We start from the raw sequence: 23949 nt of genomic DNA, 5'->3' as shown, positions 1-23949 counted from the left end.
AATAAAAGCTCATTTTAAATATCAGCACTCCTTCCCATATGCATGGGGCAATGAAATCTCAACATTGTAAGTCAATTCTTGGTAATATCTGGGCAAAGATAATCTAAAAGGAAAAATGCATTCATGTGGCTTAAAAATGAAGTCAGATATAGATTTGTATAAACAATATTCAGTACTCAAATACAAACAAATATATAGATAGGTATCTCTGTTTCTATATATTTTAAAAATATCCACATAGATCTTCTCCTCAAAAGCCAAACATTTCTGAAGAGCAAGTCGCATATAATGAAGCAAGAAAAAGATTTATCGAATAAACAAATATGTGGATCACAGTCTAAGAAGCAACATGGCATGTGTTTTAATGCATTATTATAAATCCACTTAGTTGTTTGGTAAATAACACTTCATAAACCGATTTTCTCAGAAAATCACTGAAAGCAAGATAATTTAGACCTAATGTTTCCAAAAGAAATAATTTTAAATTGTACAATGTTAAAATATTAAATTTAATTAAGTAATGACACATTTACAAATGTTCCATAATAATACAATGAGTTTCAGAGGCCTAGATTGTGTTAATATATTTGAGTGCTTATTCTATATACAAATCACAGCTAAATAGATTTCAAGAGAAACATTCAATGGTGTGATTTATGCAAATTACCTAATTCAGTTTCAATTAAGTTGCTTTAGCAATTTAAGGGGCTAATTTGATTAGCTGAAAATGTTTCCCTTTATTAGAATTTATGAAAACTTTAAATCAGTTCCCTATTGTAAAATGACTAAAATGATTGGTAGAACACCATGAAACATTTCTTCAATTTTAACACATTCACTTTTTGTGTGTGCTTTAAACTCATCATGTATTATGTAATTGTATCTCTTGACATTCTATATATGCATTACATAGTTTATAAATCACATAGTATGATAGAGATTATAGCAATAGAATCATGGTACATGACATAAAGGCTTTTGCCTTTGGTTGAAAAGTCTAATTTGATCTATTATGTCTGAAATAAAGGGAAAAGAAAACTTTTTATTCATAAGTAATGGATCATATTTGTACTTATGCAACATTTTTGGTGACTATTGGTGCCTTTTAAAAAAGAAAAATGGATAACAGAAGAGCTCCAACCTGGCCTTTCTTTTTCTCTAATGTGTTTAATATCTAAGATAAAAATCCAGCAAACATATAAAAATGTTTGATTTTCGTAGGACAATGGGATGCTAAGAACTTTTATTGGAAAGTGTGATTGGCATCAGCAAGATTTTGATCAGCACTTCCCAATCCACAGATTGTCAATTCTGTACTGCAGTCGTGTGTGATAAAGGCTGTGAGAAAATAGGAGAAGCCTCCAGTGAGCTTTATGAGTAACTATGTACCTCCTCCCTGAAAGTTATTCTTAAGTAAGATCAAAACCATTTTTGGAAAGGCATTTTATCAATTGCTCTAATGTAATAACATCATTTTCACTTTTTCTCTTATGTTCCATTTGCATTTGATAATTTCTTTTCTTTATTATTTTGTTTTAAGGGGGAGGAGCAGTGTCATAACTTTCTCCCCATCAGACTCATCATGAGTTTGTTCCCAGTCTTGTAAATTCTCTGAAATGTGCCATATCTGAAAGCTTTGAAAAGGTTTAAACCTTTAAAAAGGTATATCTGAAGCCTGTAAAAAGAGACCTTTATACAGGCTTCAAATCCAGTGTATTTTATATTTTAAAAAACATCAAGAATATAACACAATGACAAGCACAGAGCATAGCAAACATATGAAATAAACACTTCCTATTAGTGATAGCAAATAGACAACAAAATGTGCCAGTGTTTAATGAGTTTCTCTCATAATTTTTCTTATCTTTCTTCCATGACTTTTTGTTTTAATTTATAATCATATATTTTAAAGTTTGTCAGTCAGAAGGCATCTAAGTAACTGTGTTGCTCTCTAAGGTTCTGAAAATCAAGTGTGTTCCCTACACTTAAATCAGTAATAAATTAATGACAAATAGGTGATGCAAAAGAGTCACAAATGCATTAAATAGACAAGTATTTCTAAATACAGATCACATACTTCTGTTGGCATAGAAATCTAAGAATCATTTAGATCATGTAATCACCTCCAACTGCAAACTCTAATCCTTGTTTTCCTTATTACTAGGCTATACAAAGATCATTTGTGCCTTAGCCTAAAAGATGACATTATATTTAAATAGATAGATAAGTAAGTAGATAGAATTTCATTCCAAGAAATACCACAGAACTTCTCATACGTCTTTAATATTCTAGAAGAGTTTTCTAATAATGAAAATTGAGGTTTTGCTAGCAGCAGTAACATTGAAGAGTAAGCGTTCTGAAAAATATGGTATACTACCTGACCTCTAATTTAGTATCATAGTTATATCCAAATTATTAAAATTACACACTTTTAACTCAAATCTAGGTAATTTTATTGATATATTACAAATAATAATTTTGAAGTGTGTGAATTTTAACTGACTAAAATTGCGTTTAAAATGCATAAAATAAGACCCCGGGCTTCCCTAGTGGCGCAGTGGTTAAGAATCCGCCTGCCAATGCCGGACACACAGGTTCTAGCCCTAGTCCAGGAAGATCCCACATGCCGCGGAGCAACTAAGCCCTTGCACTACAACTACCGAGCCTGTGCTCTAGAGCCCACGAGCCACAGCTACTGAGTCCACATGCTGCAACTACTGAAGCCTGCGCTCCTAGAGCCTGAACTCCACAGTAAGAGAAGCCACAGCAATAAAAAGCCTGCAACAACACAACAAAGAGGAGCCCCTGCTCGCTGCAACTAGAGAAAGCCTGCTCACAGCAACCAAGACCCAATGCAGCCAAAATAAATAAATAAATAAAATTTTTAAATGGGTTAAAAGAAAAAATACCCCGACAATTTTTGCTTTATGTCCTCAGATATGTTTATATGATGGACTATATCATAATAAACATACAAACAAAACCCTAGAAAATTCCCTATGTTAGCCATCAGAATAAGATTCTTCACACTTAAAGCAATACAGATGAGGATTTTTAAAGAGAATGCCTCATCAATATAAATGTTATTTCTTTGGGAAGCCATTTAGAGATAAAATGTGACATACAAGATGAATAAAACAAGAGAATAGAGTAGTCATGAGAAGACAGAATTTCCTTAGATTTCATTTGACTTTGGATTAGTATCAGTAATTGAATTTACCAAGCATTCTAAAATTTGCAAGAAAGGGATAGATGGGAATAAATACCATATTAGGAATGCTATTCAATGCCTGTGAAAACTCTAAAACTTGAATTTTAACTTTGAAGCTCATTGTATGCAAACATGAGGAATGATTTGTAAGAGATTTTTGAAATAAATATGCTGATAGTGTTATTGATTCCATGGCTTCATGTAACTATTAAAGACAAGAATGTTTCCTGCCATGTAACTCTCCTCAACTATTTTGTTGAGTTACTTGCAATTTATCAGTGGAAGAAGAAATATTTTATTTTACCTCTTTTTTCCAGGAAGAAGTGGGAAGCTTCTTAAGTTTCGTTTCTTCTTATGGTATAGAAAGAGTGGAAAATTAAAACTATAATACTGCAACATTCTTCACTTAGTCACGCCCCTTCCTTCTCTATATTATGTATAAATAACACTGTTTCCTGGATCAGAGTATCTGTATTTTGTATTTTTATCTTTGATTTCTAGTATAGATATACGTTTCCCTAGCATTCTCCTGCAGGGTCTATCCTGTAATTTTTTTCCTAATGAGAGAAATGAAGTCAATCATTTCTTGATCTGTCAAAGCATCTATTATTTTAAACAAAGCTAACCATTTCCACCATTTTGAGTATGATAATTCCATCCTTAAGCCATTTTTCTATATGTCCAACATCACACACAGACCCATGGACTAGTACAATTTCTATTTATTTCTTGGTTTTCCTGAGACCCTAACCTCATAAATTTCCTTTATATTACAGGGTATGAATTATTTTCCCACTGAAAAAAAATAGTATTATTTAGTTATTTTCATGATCTTGCCATGCCAAACATGTCTAAAATTTATGTAACCACCTATTATAGTCAGAACATAAAAAAATCTCCCAGTGTTTCTTGTGGTTTGACTTATGCCTTGCTTCTTACCTTCTGCTAGTTCTCTCTTGCTCCAGTCATTCTTTTTCACCCAGTGGCAATTAAAATCTATTCTCTGCTTTTTCTGTCGGTTTTATATTTTAAAGCAGGGTCAAAAACCTTTTCCATAAAGGGTCAGATAATAAATATTTCAGGCTTTGGAGACAGTGTGATCTCTGTCACCGTTACTTAACTCTGCTGCTGTAGCATGCATGCCGCCATAGACATAATGAAACAAATGAGTGTGGCTATGATTCAAGAAAACTAAAAAAAAAAAAAAAAAAAAAAAAAAAAAAAAAAATCAGAGAGGCTAATTTGGGGCTATGGGTTGTAATTTACTGTTTTAAAGAATTTAAATGTAACCTGGCATCTAAGATCTCAACCCTTCAGTGTCATTTTTGGGATGTGTTCACCTATAAGTAAGGAACTGTCCACACCATCTCTCAGAAAGATCTTTACATCTCTCAAAAGTTCTAAATTAACAAAACATTTTTCTTCATGTAAGATGCTGATCAGTACTGCTACATAAGCTCAAAATTTCATTGTATATGCAAATCTCTTGATCTGCTTTGTAGATCATAGCACTGGTATTTGGCCCTTGGGATCATAAGATGGATCCTATAGGTTAAGGCATCTTATCCATGTAGGAAGAAGGTGGAAAGGCCGAGGACATAGGAAAAAATGCTTCTCTAGTTGATTTTGCCCACTTTTTAAAGTGCTTATCAGAATCTGTAATCGGCAAGTTCTGTTTACATCTCGTAGGCAAGAACTGAATCATACAGCACATGAAATAACCAAAAAGAAAAGAAAAAAATAGCTTAAGAAATTGCACTGTGTTTTTTTGTTTTGTTTTATCTTAAACACAAACACCCACTTTGGTTCTTTATTAATTCATGAAGAGTTTCCTTACTTTTTAAATAGCACATTGTGTGGTCTGTATGATTTATTTAACTAGTCCTATAGATTATTATTTAGGGTATTTCCAAAGTTTGTGGTAACTAAAAACATTTATTAACATATGATTCCATGCAGAAATAAATGTATTTTCAGGATAAGTTTCTAGAAATGGAATTGCCAGGTAAAAGAAATTTTCGTTTGCAAGTTTAATAGATCCTATCAGATTTTTTTTTAACCATAGAGAATGTACCAGTTTGTTCTCTTAACTACAATAGCTATATTTGTTTCTCACTTACAGAGGCAGAAGCTCTGAGGCCTCCTCCAAGCTGCTTCTGCACGTGATTTGACCATGGTGAGGGGCGGTGGCAGTGGGCAGTGAGGACACTAGTCTTTTCAATCTTAGATGAGGTAGAAAACTGTATGAGTGTCATTTGCAGTTTCAGGCACTAAAAAGAATCACTTTTTTTATAAAGCAGAAACTAACACACCATTGTAAAGTAATTATACTCCAATAAAGATGTTAAATAAATAAATAAATAAACAAAATAAAAAGAGTCAGTTTATTCAAAAAGGCCAGATTCTCATTCAATATGCACATAGAAAAGGGCTAGAAGTTGGAATTTTTATGACCCCTGAATTTTAATAGACATTAACTCAGCGGAGAAGTAGGCATAGATGAATGTCATGTTCTGACAGCTAAGATTCACAGTTCTCTGAGGGCTAGAGCAAGTAAAGTGGTAGAGGGGTTAGAGGAAATAGTGTACCTTTCAATATTCATTAAAATAGGGAGAGCAGACAAAAAAATCCTCTTTCCCTATAGACTAAATATTTACATGAGAGAATGTTGTGTTAGCAGGCATGAAAACATTAATCTCGTTGTACATCTCCATCAGAGCTCTTGGATAATCAGGTACCTTGTCAATGATCAGTCATATTTTGAAAGGAATATTTTGCTCTGAGTGGTAGGTCTTAACAGTGGGCTTAAAATATTCAGCAAACCACGTTGTAAACAGATGTGCTGCCATCTAGGCTTTGTTGTTGCATTTACAGTGTTGAGCACAGACAGAGGAGACTAAGCATAATTCTTAAGGGCTCTAGGATTTTTGGAATGGTGAATGAGCATTGGCTTCAATTTGAAGTCACCAGCTGCATTAGCCCCTAACAAGAGAGTTAGCATGTCCTTAGAAACTTTTAAGCCAGGCATTGACTTCTCCTCTCCAGTTATGAAAGTGGTAGACAACACCTTCTTCCAATAAAAGCCTGTTTTGTCTACACTGAAAACTATTGTTTAGTGTAGCCACCTTCATTAGCATCTCAGCCATATCTTCTGAATAGCTTGCTGCAGCTTCTACTTCAGCACTTGCTGCTTCACCTTGCACTTTGATGTTAATAGAAATGGCTTATTTCCTTAAACAACGTGAGCCAACCTCTGCTAGCTTAACACTTTTCTTCTGCAGCTTCCTCACCTCTCTCACTCTTCATAGAATTGAAGAGAGTTAGGACCTTGCTTTGGATTACGCTTTGACTTAAGGGAATGTTGTGACTGGTTTGATCTCCTATCCAGACCACTACAACTTTCTCCATATCGGCAAAATGCTGTTTTGCTTTCTTATCATTTGTGTGTCACTAGAGTAGCACTTTTAATTTCCTTCAAGAACTTTTCCTTTGCATCCACAACTTGACTGTTTGGAGCAAGAGGCATACTTATTGGCCTATCTTGACTTTCAGCATTCCTTCCTCACTAAGCTTAATCATTTCTAGCTTTTGATTTAAAGTGAGAAACAAGCAAACCTTCCTTTCACTTGAACACTTAGAGGCCATTGTAGGGTTATTCACTGGCCTACTTTCAATACTGTGGTGTCTCAGGAAATGGGGAGGCCCAAGGAGAGGGAGAGAGATGGGGAAACAGCTGGTCAACGTAGCAATCAACACACATATAACATTTATCAAGTTCACGGTCTCATATGGTCATGGTTCATGGTGCCCCAAAATAATTACAAAAGTAACATCAAAGGTCACTGATCACAGATCACCACAACAAGTATAATAATGATGAAATGTTTGAAATATTTCGAGAATTACCAAAATGTAACACAGAGACAGTAAATGAGGAAATGCTGTTGGGAAAAGGGTGCTGACGGACTTGCTCGATGGAGGGTTGCCAAAATCCGTCCATGTGTAAGAAACGCAGAATACCTATGAAGAGCAATGAAGCAAAGCACATTAAAATAAGGTACGCCCGTAATGACAGTGCTTACCTTTTGGGACAGGAATTGACTGGAAATAAGCATGGGGAGTTTTTTGAGGTGATAGTTACGTTCTCTATCCTATTTTAAGTATTAATTACACAAATATATATGTCAAAACTCATTTGTACAATATCTGTGCTTTTCATCATATGAGGTAAAGAGAGAGCCAGAGAGAGAGAAAGAGAGAACAAGAGAGGCAGAGACAGACAAGAGGGAGAGAGAGACCCTTCTGCCTCTCCCCATAGTTTTATTGTTTTGTGAGTTATATGTTATCTGGAGCTGTAGCACTATATCACTACCATGAAAGAAGTGACCTTATACTCTGAGGAGAGCTAGAAAACCTAAATACATAAAAAATGAAAGGAATGTGGACCTTTATTGACATTATTTTGTTGCTTAACCAATCTTGAAAGTGAAGAATTGTATAACTCTTTAATTATATGAAATTCCTTCATTATATGAGTCATTTTGAGTTGGGTTTTCACCTCTTAAACCTGCATGTATATTAACTGATGCAAGTCTAAAAATATAATGGGATATATATGTGTATTTAATAAAAACATATCTATCCACTGCTGACATAAACATAAAGTGAACCACATATTTCAGTTTTAATTTATGGACTTGAATTCAGTATGACTTAAGATTCAAAGAACCGTACTTTAAAAAAAAGATTTTTTGCTTCTATACCCAAAATTCAACTGTCAAACATAATTACTCTGATGCCTATAACTATTTATAATGAATCTATGGGTAACTGTTGTCATGTACATTAATACCTCTGAACCATCCTTCTGATGTAGGATATTTAAGGAGCTAGAAGCTCAGAGTGGAACATTATAAAAACTCTCCAAAATAGATGCTTTAGATAGATATAAAGCACACTAGATAGTGTCTCCTGATAGCTCTGACATGGTTTGAAAAGCTAGGGTATTATAAAGAGGGCACCATCTGTTTTCTCTTTTCGGTTTCTGAGCATATTTGAAAAACATTTGATGACAAAATGTGCTCTTTGTCGATAAATAAGAAAACATAATGCCTTTAGACAAAATATAAGAGGAAATCTTTCTCTCAAAATAGTGCCAAGAGCAAAGGATTTGGTATCAGTGTATGGAGGCTTGTGTTGTCACTCTTCCACTTGGTAGGTGGGGAGACAATGGTAAGCCAGTTAAAATAAACAAACCTGATTTCCTATACTGCAAATGCATAAAACATTTTAGAATACTAATGTCCTGAACCAATGCTATATGTTAATGTAAGCAGAATTTCAAATGCTGTTTTACATTATATTCCATATACCTTAATTCAAAATATTGTGACTTTTTGATATAAACAAAAATGTTTAAATGGGCTAAGTCAAGAGAAAGCAGGTGGTACTATGTGGCAAACTGGCTCATTGTTGTTCTAAAATTCATAAAGCGTATTTGTGTTTTCTGTGAATACTGATACTTCTTATGACTTTACCTGTGTAATTTTAGCATAGGAATATGGAATAGAATATAAGAAGAAAATGCTCATGTCCATAGTTATGGGCAAAACTTAAGACATTGTTTTTACTCTTCACAATCCCATGCATACCAGCAATACCAGGTATGTTCTCACCTTACGGACTGTACATTGGATGTTCCTACTTACCACCAATGAAAATTACAACCCCACTTCCCAACCAGACCAGTTACCCTCTGTAACCTGCTTCAGTCTTATTTTTCTTCTTTTTACATTCTAACATTCTACATAATTTAGGATCCTTTAATGTTTATTATTAAGAATATTTCCCATACTGTAATTCAAGCTCTACAAAGGCAGAGAACTTTGTCTGTTTTGTTCCCTGAATTATCCCAAATACCTCGAACAGTACCTGATACATACTGCTCCTTAATAAATACTTGCCAAATGTTGAGTAAATGAAAACCTGTATTGTCAAGCAGTTATATTACTAAAATATATTTTTACACGTGTGTAAATGACACACTATACCCAGGGGAAAATTTAATAATGGTGAATTTATAGTAACATAGATATTAAGTAGTAAAAGATTGTGTTCAAAATTAGGATATTGTGCCATGAAATGCTGCACCTCCTGGTTTGCATGTTTATGTGTACATGCAGAGGTGTATCTTTAAGAAACATGAGTGTTCACAATGTGGTGGGTTAGCTTGACACAGATAAGGAAGGCACCTGGGGCTGGAGAAGTAAGGTCAAGATTTGGACCTCAGCTTCAGTATTGATGACTATCCCCATGACTTAAGCATATCCCTTCACCAATCTGGGCCTCCTAGCATTTAGCAGTGTCCAGCATAAGATGTGCTCTTTGAGTGAATGATTTAATACATAAATGTTTCTTCTTCCAAAAATTCATACACGGAGTATAGATGATCCTGATGTCCTTTTCAGCTTTGAGGATTATGCTTTTCCAAAAACCATTTTTTTCTATTATGTAAACATCTTACATTAATGTAATGATGTGAAATATTATTACATTGAGGAAAGTGTATGATTACATTCCCACAGTAAACTAGTTCTAAGTTTTGCTCAAATTCTGCCCTTTCAGAAAGGCCAGGTTCTGTGGAGAGTACAATAAAGCTTTGGAATTAGATAGATTTTGGTTAAAATCCACCTTTATTATTGAACAAGTATATCACCAGCCTGAATCTCAATTTCCTCATTTGTAAATGACCTAATTAAGATTCACTCCAAATGGTTATTGTGAAAATTAAATGAAACTAACACACCATTGTAAAGCAGTTATACTCCAATAAAGATGTTAAAAAAAAAAAAAAGAAGAAACTCAGAAGAAAAGATACAATGTCAAGAGTGGGAAAAATACAAAACTACATTTAACATTCTAGTGGACATGAAAAGATGCTGTATCCATGAAATAAAAAGGAGTGACATTATCGAAATAGAAATTTAAGAAAAACTTCCTTGAAATTAAAAATATGATAGAAGAAAAATTCACTAGAAGGGTTATAGGATAAATTTAGAAAAAACCGCCAGAAGATAGAATGGAAAGACAAATAGGTCAAAAATTGCTGAGAAATTATATGAAAATCAGAGATTTAGTCCAGGAGGTCTAAAATCCAAATAACAGTAATTCCAGAAAAGAGGAACAGAGAAAATGGATGAGGATAATATTAAAGAGATTATTCAGATGTCTTACAATTAAAGGAAATGTGTCCATATTGCATACTGAAAGGATCTAGCAGTGTCCAGAAAAGATAATTGAAAAAGAACCATACCAAATGCACATCACTGTGAAATGATAGAAGAGCAGAGAGTAGGAAAACGACAAGGCAATGAATCTCATTAAAATCATCAGAACTGAAAATGGCATCAGCCTACTTACCAGCAGCATTGGAAACTATAAATGGATGGATAGGAGCCTTCAATATGTGAAGGAAAAATGATTTTCTTTTAAATATAATTAGAACTGGTTAAGACATATCACAATATATGAAAATTAATACAATGGACAATTTAATAGCTTCCAACTTAATAAATAAAACATTACCAAGATAGTTGAAACCCATGGAAAATCCTTTCCATTTCACATTTATCTCCCTCCCTTGCAGATGAAAAGACCGTCATCACTGTCACCATAGGTAGCATCTGATGATTCAAATTTATTTATACCTGTTACATAGGCATGTGTCCCTAAAAATATAATCATTTCTCATGTTAAAAATGTAGATGGAATTATACATGTGTATAAAGTATGTAAAATTATCATAATATATATTATTTTTCCCTTGGGGGGAAAAATAAAATGAGATGATGCATGTAAAGTACTCAGTACAAAGTTTGGCACACAGATAGTGCCAAATATATGTTATATATGTATATTATGTAAGGGAAGACTATCTCTTCCCTTTTCCATATCTCTTCTTTTTCAGTTTTATTGAAATATCTTTGACATACAGCATTGTATTAGTTTAAGGTGTACAACATAATGACTTGGCTTACATATATTGTGAAATGATTACCACAATAAGTCTAGTGAACATCCATCATCTTATACAGTTACAAAAATAAGAAAAGAAAAAAAGTGTTTTTTCCCTGTGATGAGAACGTTCAGAAGCAACTCTCTTAACAACTTTCAAATATACCATACAGCAGTGTTAACTATAGTCATCACATACATTACATCCCTGGTACATATTTATCTTATAAATTGAAGTTTGTGCTTTTTGACAACCTTCATCCAATTCATCCTAATTCATTTTTGTAAAATTATTTATATTTTGGAACAATTGATGTTTAATGAATCTCACTGAAAATGAGCTATCTCTATTGAAAACTTGAAGCATGTCCCTAAATTACCAGACGCATATTCGTGATAATTAATTGTAATAAAACAAGATTTAATCAGTTCTAATAATTATATCCTGCGCTATGAAACACTGAATTGTTAGATGCCTTTTTACATAATTGTTCTATTTGTTTCAACTAACACATTCAGATAAAAAGACATGTCACCTCATATACTGACTCAATCTAATTTATTTCTGATGTACAACAAATTGGAATTAACAATAGCCATTTTTCTTAAGTGTTAACAGTATAGTACCTAGCTCATGGACATCATTTGCTGATTTTGTTATTATATTTAGAGTGATAAAACTAACTGCCAATATTATTTTAGACAGTTGGGAAGCTCCTTGCATGTTCATTGACAGCTTTCTGAATTCCAGTATAATTCTATTTGTCTTTTTGTTTTTGGGGGGCTTCTTATGCTAAGTAGTTATTGATTTTTGCAACTATTGCCCCAATTTTGGCAATCAATATGTCTTCAACATTCTAAGTGCATTTAAAATCACCATCCTACAATTTATGTCTGAGTACACTAAAATAACTATAAAAAGAATGAGAGAATTTAACATATATTCTTTTATAAGAACATACTAAGGTTGGATGATTGTAAGTTGATAATTTGATGCTTTCTTATACTCTTTAATATTGACAAGAGTGAGCACATGATTAAGAATGTGTAGTTTACCAACCACTTGCCTATCTATTAATTTATATGATTTATATCTCCCCCCTGAGGTACACATCATTATCCCATTTCACAGGTAAAGAAAACTGACTCAGAGAAATTAAGTGACAATTGAGATTATGTGTTTTATAAATAAAAAGTTAGGAACAGAGCTCTTGTCTTCAACTCCACATATTATCACTTTTAATACACTCAGTATTCTCTCTACTCTGTTCCCCTCAGGTGAGTTGAAATAAATACACTATATTAACTTGCATCACTAGCTTTCTTCCATTCAAAAAAAAAAATTCAAAGAGACTGTCAAAACTAAGACAGTCTCTTAGCTGTTAAGACAAGAAAAATGTGTAAACCACAGTAATACTGTCCCAAATGAGGAGTAAAACCATGAAATAGAAAACTCCATTTAACTAATAAAGCAAAATGCAGAGTCTTATATTTTGACATTACCTTTCTACTGCTCACCATCCCAGTACAACTGCTTGCTTTAACTCACTTCAAAATGCCAATCCTTAGGAATATATTTCCTATTATATACCTTGATTAAAATGAAATACAAGGTAGAGGTTGAATTTGAGTTCTGCAGGCAGACATACTTGTGTTCCTGGCTCTAGTACTTACTAGTGAGATGATCTTAGGCAATTTACTTGAGCTCTCTAAGCCTTACATTCATCTTCTGTAAAAAAAGCAATAATAAGTGTATCTTTAAGGTTTCTCTTAAAAACATAAGAAAACCTCTAGCTAGTTTAAGCGGACAGGTTTTAAGTGTTTAAAAAAGTCCACGGGATGAACAAAAGAACTACGTAGTTCCTTTAAACAAGTTGAAGTTCAGGAACAAATCAGGTCCCAGAATCCCACTGTTTCTCCCATTATGTGGAAAACTGGCATAGAGCTAAAGTAAGCCGTGAAATCAGGAAGCATTTGACCATAGTACCATGTGATAATGTACACCACCAAAATAAATGCTAGTAGCTTGCCCTTTACCCCATTTAATATAGTTCCACGTTCTAGTCATGTGCAAGTACATCAGATTGGCAAACTCAACAAAATCCAGAAAGCTGGTTTCAAGGGGGAGCATCAAGAAGGTAAGATTTTAGCTTCCCGAAGAAAGCATACAGAAGGAAATTAGAACAAATGTTGAGCCAGCCAATTGATTATCTACCACAATAATAACACATACCTTGGATTTCTGTTGGCTTATTACATCAGATAATGAATATGATGTTCTTGGGCCATTATTTTTATAAAGTCTCAATAATTGCTAGTTCGTATGATTATAATGATAATATTGTTCTTGGCCAACTATCCATATATGTCCTCTCCTTGGTTTTTCTTTGTAAAGCTGAAAGTACACACACACACACACACACACATACACACACACACACACACACACACAAATTCTGTACTAAACCATAAGGGAATAATAAAGAAGAAATGGCTACAGAGACTAACAGAAACACAAACCAAAAACAATTTGGTCTTTTTTTAAGAACATAAACATTTTTCCAAAATATATAAGGAACTTGTAAAACTCATTAGCAAAACAAGCAAACAAACAATCAAACTTAAAAAATGGGCAAAGGACTTGAATATACATTTCTTCAAAGAAGACATCCAAATGGCCAGCAGGTATATGAAAAGTTTCTCAACATCAAATCATCAGGAAAATGCAGATCAAAACCACAATGAGATATTACTTCACACCTGTTAGGATAGCTATTAACAAAAACAAAAACCCCAAAAGGTAACAAATGTTGGTAAAGATGTGAAGAAATTGCAATACTTGTACACTTTTGGTGAGAATGTAAAATGGTACAGCCAATATAGAAAATGGTAGGGAGTTTCCTAAGATATTAAAAATAGAACTATCATATGATGCAGCAATCCCAGTCTTGGATATGTTTCAAAAGAAATTGAAATTAGGATCTTGAAGAGATATCTGCAACTTCATGTTCATTGCTGCATCATTCATAATAGCCAAGATACAGAAACAATCCAAAGGTCCTTTGAAAGATAAATGAATAAAGAAAATGTGGTATATATAAAATGGAATATTATTCAGTCTTTTAAAAAAGGAAGGAAATAACTACCATTTGCAGCAATATGGATGGACCTGGAATACATTACTATAAGTGAAATACGTTGGTCACAGAATGACAAATACTGCATGATTCCACTTATATGAGGTATTTGAAATAGTAAAACTTATAGAGGCAGAAAATAGACTGCTAGTTGCCAGGAGATGTGGGAAGAGGAAATGGGGAGTTGGTATAAAGTTGTAGCTGTGCACAAGTTAATGCCTATAATTAACAATATGGTGTTGAGCACTTAAAAATTTGTTAACAGGGCAGATCTCATACTATTTATTATACAACAGTATGAGATCTCATACTATCAATAAGTAACCTCACTATTAAAAACACACACACACATAAATGGACACCCAGGCCACTTTGGAGATTGATATGTTCATTACCTTGGTTGTGGTGATGGTATTATATGCGTATGCATATGTCTAAACTGATCAAATTGTATACATTAAATATGTGCAGTTTTTGTATATCAATTATACCTCAACAAAGCTGTAAAAGATAAAATTTTAAAAAGCAAACAAAACTCATAACATCTGCCCTTTGACTCCACAGCTTCATAAGCACCATGGCTGATTTCCATTTTTGTCCTAGCACCTAGCTTTCCTCCTACTATAGACAAGTCAGAATAACTGTAGCTCAAATAGTTTCTCTGACAAACTAAGCGTAAGTGAATTCAGATAAGTTATTAACTTATTTGAGCCGTTCTTCCTTCAGTTTTCAATACAGATATCAACACCAATCCCAACTGTTATCAGAGTCAATGAAAGTAGCATATATTGAGTATCAGTTTGCACTGCCAATAAAATAAGTTTTTGTTTTTTCCTCTTCATCTTCTTATGTCACAAAATCAAGACTTCTCACCAAACATGTTCAATTTTATTTGCCAAAGACAAGAGGACCTTACTTCGACTCTGAAGCTTACCTGGAGTTTTACCTTTCCATTCTATCAGCCCTTTAAAAAGTATGATTTTTTCAAAGTTGCCTGGCAGCACAAAATTTCACTCTTCAGGTAAAACCCTGAAAACCTTAAACACAGAGCTATGGCTTTACTTTAATATGTCTAACAGGATAACTGTATTAGCCATAATACAACTCTTAGCATTCACTTAATAGTGATAATAGCAATAATAACAGGACTATTAATAGCTATTATTGAGTGCTAAATACTACCTGGCACTTGTTCATAGGATTTTTCGTGGATTACCTAATTCATCCAAAAATTCGATGAGGTTGCACTACTTTTACCCATTGAAGAAATTTACCAGAGCCATAGATTACATAATTGGTAGTGCCATGATTTGAAACCAGGTTTGGAACCAAAGACCATGTTCTTAACCAGAGAGTTACATGATATTCCGTATAAAAAGAGTTACAGACGTATAATAAAAATGCCTCATTATGTCACACTTTGCTGTAATAAACTCCATTCTGATATGCTCCAGAGGTCAGTGGCTTCTAACTTATCACCTGGGTCTTTGGTAAGTGTTCACTGAATAGATTCCTAGATATCATAACTGACTGACTGAATCAGAATCTCCAGATTTAGAACCTGGAAATCTGTATCCTCGAAATTCTTATCATCAGAAAAATCTGTAAAACACTACGTTAGGTTTGAAAGTCCAGAGAAGTACTATGTTTTCCTTTGGCTCAAAAGCCTCAGCTCTCTACTTTGAAGCAATGCTACTCCTACAAGTAGAGAAAGCACATGAAATGTCTATGAGCAGTAGAGAGAATTTTGACAAGGCACCATAAAATGGCAAGCTGGAAGAGAGCAGTGACATCTTCCTTGTGTAAATGTTTTCTAAGCCTGGGGCCTGAAGGCAGATGTAGGCAGCATATATACTGCTGGGTCCTGTGCTTCTAAAATTAACTTATGAATAAGGGGTTGATTTTTAAAACCTTTTAAATCTTTGTTTCTAGGTAGAGAAACAAAGATGTTTACATGCAAAAGAACAAAAACATTCAAGTTGAGTGCACATATCATGGGAATCAAAATCCCTGCATTACACTAAAAATTCTCTCCTTTGGGGCTTCCCTGGTGGCGCAGTGGTTGAGCATCCGCCTGCTAATGCAGGGGACGCAGGTTCGTGCCCCGGTCCGGGAAGATCTCACATGCCGCGGAGTGGCTGGGCCCGTGAGCCATGGCCACTGAGCCTGTGCGTCCGGAGCCTGTGCTCCGCAACGGGAGAGGCCACAACAGTGAGAGACCAGCGTACCACAAAAAAAAAAAAAATCCTCTCCTTTTAGAGAGAATATTTGAATATTGTTAGTCAATAATATGCTCATGATTTTTCTATGTTTTTTTATTTATCCTTCAGTATCTTCCTTGAAAACAGAATATGATTGATTTGCCCTGCCAAAGTGTGCCTCAGAGCATGCTGGAAGAGAATCAGACCTGGACCTAAAGGAAAAGGTTAGATTTGTGGCAGTTTTGAAGATTTCCTTTGTTGTGATATTGTTATTGTTGGAAACCCTCATGGCATGGTGACAATTAAGTCAAGTCTCATCTATAATGTTATAAATTAAACCCAAGTTCAGATTTATCATGGGTAGAAGGGAGAGAGTGAGGGAAGTTTAAGGCCCAGGAAATCTCACAAGGGGAAATGGGCTGCTTATCGTTTTAGAATTATAGAGTGGAAAGAGCGACACTGTCCAGCAGATTTGGCATCATTTCAGGAATTCTGTCTCCAACAAAGGGAAGATGGACAGTGCCTAGCATCTCCTCCAAAATACAGACTAGACAAAGTGAAGATGTGAATGGACTTTCAGTTTGGTAGAACAGGAGACAGGACTCTGTCTCCTTCTCTCTATTGTAGGGTTTATATTTCTGGGCTGCAAAGTTCAGTAAAGAGATGGATTTTCCTTCAATGAGCTCTCCTCTGTCAAGGTAAATGGCTGGGTGGAGAATTCTCTAGAGTACTGGGTCTGTATTACAAAGAGCTACAGTGATACAAGGAATAAACAACCCTGTTCCTCCTCACACAGAACACTTCTCTTTAAGGTACTGTAACTACTCACTACTTCTTCCCTGTCACAATTATTCACAAGTATTCTCTCACAATTATGTCAGAGTTTACAATTACCCCTCCACATATATTCACTGGATGAACTTCAATAGGCATACTGTAATTGGTAAACATAGGATACCTCTGGGGGAGTGGCTCTTTTGTTAGCTGAGATTCCCTCTAATGTATCCACTGAAGTTGCAGGCCTACCATTCCAAGCCCTACCTGTCCTGCCTCTGGCCCTTTTTAACCGCTTGACTCACTCATTCATTCATTCAAAACATTTTTATTCAACGATGCCAAACTGTAAAATTGATTTAGGCCTTAGGGATACAAAAGTGAATGGAACAGACAAAAATCCCACATGGACCTCACATTCTAGAAGTGAGGACTGCTATAAACAATGTAAATAGGCAAAATATATATGGTATTTAGTGATGAGTATTAAGGAGGAAAAAATGAACCAATAAAAGAAGATATGAAGTACGGGGGTGGGGGTGATTGGTGAAAGTTTTGAGAGAATGGCCAGGGTTAAGCCTTTCTGATAAGCTGACTTTTGACTAAAGATCTAAAGAATTATCAAAGATTAAGGTATGTAGACATCTGAGTAAACAACATTATATAGACAGAGGAAACAGCAGATGTTAAGTGCTTGAGGTGGGATCAAGCCTGGAGTATCCAAAAAAGCAGTAAGGGAGTCAGTGGTTGGAGTGGAGAGTGAAAGGGAGAGTAGTAGCAGATGGACTGGTGACAGATGGCAGTGGATGTCTCTGTAGGTCATGTAAGGGCTTTCGCTTTACTGTGGGTGAGATGGAAACCGTCCACTGCTCAATGAGCACCAGCCTAGACATCACTCAGGAAACCTTCGACATGTCCCTGCCAATCTGTTATGTAGAATGTGTTACTTCCCACTTCTGCAATTTCAATTAAGTGTACCCTCTAGTTCTGATTCTGGCTTTTTGTATGTGTCTCCTAGTGTTTGGACTTTCCCTTAAAATATTTAGTTTGGTTTATCTCTCTGGTCTTTGAAATCCTCCTTGCTTGGAATATGTATGCCTTGTCTTAACCTGAGCCCATAGTAAACAAATCCTACAAATGGCTGCACAGAAACTTTTGAGCCAGGCTTCTCTACCTTCTTCCAGGTAAGCAGTTGGGCTGATATACAGAAAGACAATTACTGCATTTCCCAGTTAGACATTGTGTGTGTAGCTGGATACATGTCAGATATGATGTATCGTGTGGTCTCTATTCGGAAAGAAAGTAGGGGGTTTTTGAAAATGTTTATATGATAATAATGGTGTTTATGGATGCTGGTTAATCACAGAGGGTGTCTGTGGTGGAAATTTGTTGATTATACAGCCGTAATTCATGCCCACCTTCCCTTATCTAAGTATACCCAGCTGTTCAGTGAGTATCCACTAGTATGTCCAAATACCAGGGGTTAAAATCTGGTTGAGTAGGCATAATGTCTCTGAGGTTCATTGATGTTCTCACAAATGACAAGATTTCTTTCTTTTTTAAGGCTGAATAATATTCCATTGTATGTGTATTCAATATTTTCTTTATCCAAAATCCATCAATTTAGTTTGTTTTCATATCTTGGCTATTGTGAATATGTGAAATAAGCCGGTCACAGAGGACAAATACTGCATGATTCCACATATATGCAGTGTATAAAACAGGCAAACTTATAGAAACACAGGGTAGATTGTCAGTTGCCAGAGGCTGGGGGAAGGGGAAATAGGGAGTTGTCCAATAGGCATAAAGTTTTAGTTATACAAGACCAATAAGTTCTTGAAATTGGCTGTACAATATACTGTCTATAGTTAACCTTATTGTGTCATGAACTTAATATTTGTTCAGAGGATAGGTCTCATATAAAGTGTTCTTATTACCAAACAAGCAAACAAGACCACAGCAGGACATAAGAAAATTTTAGAGGAGATAGATATATCTATTACTTTGATTTCAGCGATGATTTCATGCTGTATGTGTATGTCCAAACTCATCAGATTGTGTACATTAAATACATACAGTTTTGTGTATATCAATTATACCTTAACAAAGCTGTTTTTTTTTAAAAAAAAAGATCTGGTTGATTTAAATCAGTCAGTGCATTTCATTTTTCTGGTCATAGTTAAGAATGGCTCAGAGGTGGATTAAGCTAGTTCAAACTACAGGTTAGGAGTCTTCCTTGAGATACTGAGACAGAAGTGCTCTATCTTGTCCAGTTATATCCTCTGTTAAGAGCCCATTTTCCAATTCTGCATATGAGGGAGAAAAAATTTTTCAATTCAAGCAGGATCAAAATTATCACATTATCTATTAACTAATATTACAGACTATAGTTAAAAAAAAAAAAAGGCCTTAGGCCTTTCTTAGCAAAGCAGTATTTCTTTTTTCCCCTCTCTATGAGTAGTTCACCTTTGGCCTGAACTTTCTCAGCTTATAGGAACTCACTGAAGGCCAGGAAAAGGAACCAGTACACTCCAACCCCATGAATTTTCTTCACAGTCTCTTAATGCTATGCCCTTAAAGGGCATGGTTTGCATCCTAACATACAAAGGCAACAATCTAACCAATTACACAAACACCTAAGGAGGGTCATCAACTTTCCAGCTTGAGATAAATTTGGACAGTTCTCCACACTGCATTTCTGTTAACCCCTCACATTCTGATGCCAAATTCTACATCAGTTAGTCCCCTTATGTTTGCATATAATATAGGTCCTTCTCAAATTAACATAAACAGTAAAGGGATTTTTTGGCCTAACTGGATATTATAACTAGAGATCCAATTAAGGTACATCTCAGAGTTCATGGCTCCAGAAGCCCAATTATGGTATCAAATGTCTAGTCCTTTTCTCTCTTTCTTGCCTGAAAACCAAAATAACAGCTTTTATTCTAAAATGTGCTGATCTTATGTATAGGCAATGACTATCCACTATGATTAGAGCTATATATTCACTCATTCATGTCCAGCAAAGGAAGAAAGGGTTTATCAAAGGGCGTATCAAACAATATTTCAAGGAATTCAAACTGGAAGTACTAGCTGAAATCATTTTCCCCCTCAAACCACCTTTAAACATAGGCAAGGTGATAACCTGTATTGACTGAACTAAAATAATCAGAGCCTATAACTGTACTTGAAAGTGAGGTCAGCTTTGAAAGATATATAGGCTATGCAAAAAGCAGTGGCTACAAGACAAGCATTTGGCTACACTTTGGAAAGAGAAGCGGGAATAGAGATTGAGTAAGAAACAGACAAATGTCCATTTTAGAGGAGTAATTCTGGTATTGCTTAGTGAGAATTGGGAATCTACTGAAAGAGGCCATGAGATGAGAAATGGAGATTATATATTTGCTAGCCAATAAATGAGAGTCAAGATTCAGAGAGGATAGACAAGATGCTAGAAAACATGGCTTAAGAGGCCAGGAACTGTGTGATTCAACATAATTCTGTTGGTTGGTATTTCTGGACCAGAGAAATTTTTCACAGAATAAATACCATCAAGAAAAAATATATGCCATTGGCTACTTGAGCAATGAATGAAAATCCGCATGTTTGTACAGACCCAAATCCACTAGTCAGGGGCTATATGCCTTTGAAGAATACAGTCTCATCAGTATAATGCATTGGTTATAAGTAAAACTCAGGAGTCAGAATGATGAGGTTCTCATTTCAGCTCATCACTTACTAATTTTTTGATATTACAAAACTATTTGATCTCTGAGAGCCTCACTGCCTTCGATCATAAAATGGAGACAATTGTACCAAAATTGCCAGCTTAATTTTGTACTTATATAAGGTAAAGAATGTAAGGCACTTATTCGGAAAGAGTCCCTTTCTCACAGTAAGTGCTCAATAAATGGTAGATATTAGTATTATTCTTTAATGCAAAGGAGTTTTTTTCTGAATAATAATTGCATGTACTAAATAGCCTTACCCTGAAGCTGGTAACTTCTTCTTGAGCTAATAGGCCCACGAGCAGATTCAAGATACTGACCTAAAACTGTTGTGTGGGGTACTGGTGAGAGTTCTCCTATTGCCTTCTTCAGTCTACAGCTGGAGAGGGCTTAGTGCTTCAGTACTCTGACTTTGTAAGAGCTCCCTGGAAGTGTCCCTGGGATCTATTTGCATATCCATTATCACTAGTAATACCTTTTAGGGATTTCTCAGGCTATTTAAGTTGTTTATGTGTGTATGTGATTAATATCCCATGGGGGGGCCCTCCACTTGTATATATTTAAGGGTGTGGTAGGATACCTACAAGGCATTTAACAGTTAATGCTATGAGACAAATAAGCCCAGACCAATAAGCCCCAAGAAGTGAGCCAAATGAGCAATCCCCAAACAGCAGGAAAAGTGGCTTCTGAGCTGTCTAAATACAACTGATGCCTTGGCTGTTTGGAATGTGAGCCTCCTTCTTCCAACAGCATTGCTGACAAAGGCACATGGGAGCAAGGTTTTCTGATGTTTATATTTAACTGTGTCTTGGAGTAACCAACATACCACTTCTACACATCTGGGGAAACAGACCATGGGGTTCTCTGTCCTACTCACTAAAACAAACTTATCCTGAGAACTTTAAACTATGGCTTAGAACACTGAAGGAAACATAAGACTCAAGGGAAATTTGTAAAGCATTTAATGAAATTATTTACTGGTCTGTAATCCTATCTCTCAGCAAGGATTTTCTGGAACAAATAGTATAGTCATGTTGATGAAGACTGCCTTAATTCTTATTCCTGATAGTAAGCTATATGGATGTAGGAGTGCCTATTTTCAAGTGTTACGACTCTTTTTCAGTACACAATGCACACTGATAAAAAATGAACATAATAAAATGTGAAGGTTCTGACCATCATCAAACCCAAAACTATCCGGAATTTATCATATCACCGTATTCTACTTTGTGGGCAAGCTGTCCTTGCGTAGCAATTTCTGGGATGAGCCATGTTATCACAACACTGGGGTAAGCCTATGCCCTGTGACTTAAGAACCTATGAGTTTTAACATATGAGTTTTAGACACCTGGAGATTCATGCAATAGACAAACAAATCCTCTTCTTAAAATTCCAGCAAGTTAACAAATGATCATTTAACCCCATATTAGCATAATTTCCCGTTCACATCTAAGATATCAATTTCAAGGCTATAAACACAAGAAATGAAGAGATTCATATTCTCAGGACATAACAACTCAGTTATCTAGACCTAAAGTAATGTAAATGAAGTGGTTGAGTTTGTCGTTTGCTGGAGCAGAAGCATCAGTGTGTTCACTCTTTTTGCATTGTGTGATATCTAAGCTCTACATTTATGATGCAAATGCTAGTAGGCAAAGTGCAACTGAAATCAATATGATTTTGCTTAGTATTCATGCAACAGATGCCATCTGTACAAAATTCTTTGGGATGATGTTTAACAGAACTATGGTAATGACTGTTCAAATATAAATGACACTTTTGATTTCAAGTGAAAAGCAATCCTAAACACCAAAGAAGTACCACTAATACTACTTCTGAAGAAAGTCATCATCATTTAAAGCATCAAAAGTATGTGGGCTTCCCTGGTGGCACAGTGGTTGAGAGTCCGCCTGCCGATGCAGGGGACACGGGTTCGTGCCCCGGTCCGGGAAGATCCCACATGCCGCGGAGCAGCTGGGCCCGTGAGCCATGGCCGCTGGGCCTGCGCGTCCGGAGCCTGTGCTCCACAACGGGAGAGGCCACAACAGTGAGAGGCCCGTGTACCGAAAAAAAAAAAAGTGTGAAGACACTCATTGACCTATGTAAGATTATAGGAAAAATGACTAACCAATATTGTATCGTAAATAACTATCCATTTCAAGGATCTCCATTACACTGCAGAAGGAACTGACAGTCGGTAAGAAAATATTTTATATTATTTTCTAGTTGAACCACCAAGCTACTCTTATTTCTTTTTTTATTTTTTTTATTGGAGTATAGTTGCTTTACAATGTTGTGCTAGCTTCTGCTGTACCAAGAAGTGAATCCACTATATGTATACATATATACATGTATATGTATACATATACATATATGTATACATATATATACATATATTAAGAAATCTCTTACCTTGGTCAATCTCTTACCAAGGTCAATTACCTTGGTCAAACAAGCTTTCTGGAGGCAATCTAACAGAAATATGTGGCAACATTTTATTGTGCATTCCCTTCAATCCAGCAATTTCTGTTGGACCTCCCTCCCACGCCCACCCCCATCCCACTCATCTAGGTCACCACAGAGCACCTAGCTGAGCTCATGTCCAGTTTCCCTGCCACTAAGGATATACTAAGATTTCTCATTTATGCATAAAAAAGGAAAAACGAACAAAGAACAACAATAAAAGCAGCCACCAAGTCATTAGCTGCCCAGAACACCAACTCTGCTACTATTTTAGGGTTTTTTGTTTGTTTGTTTTTTTGATGTGGACCATTTTTAAAGACTTCATTGAATTTGTTGCAATATTGCTTCTGTGTTGTTTTAGATTTTTGGCACGAATCATGTGTGGTCTTAGCTCCCCAACAGATTGAACCCACACCCCCTGC

Source organism: Neophocaena asiaeorientalis, unplaced genomic scaffold (assembly GCF_003031525.2).
Source record: "Neophocaena asiaeorientalis asiaeorientalis breed wild unplaced genomic scaffold, Neophocaena_asiaeorientalis_V1.1 scaffold39, whole genome shotgun sequence".
NCBI lineage: Eukaryota > Metazoa > Chordata > Mammalia > Artiodactyla > Phocoenidae > Neophocaena > Neophocaena asiaeorientalis.
Note: the sequence above shows the minus strand (reverse complement) of the source record.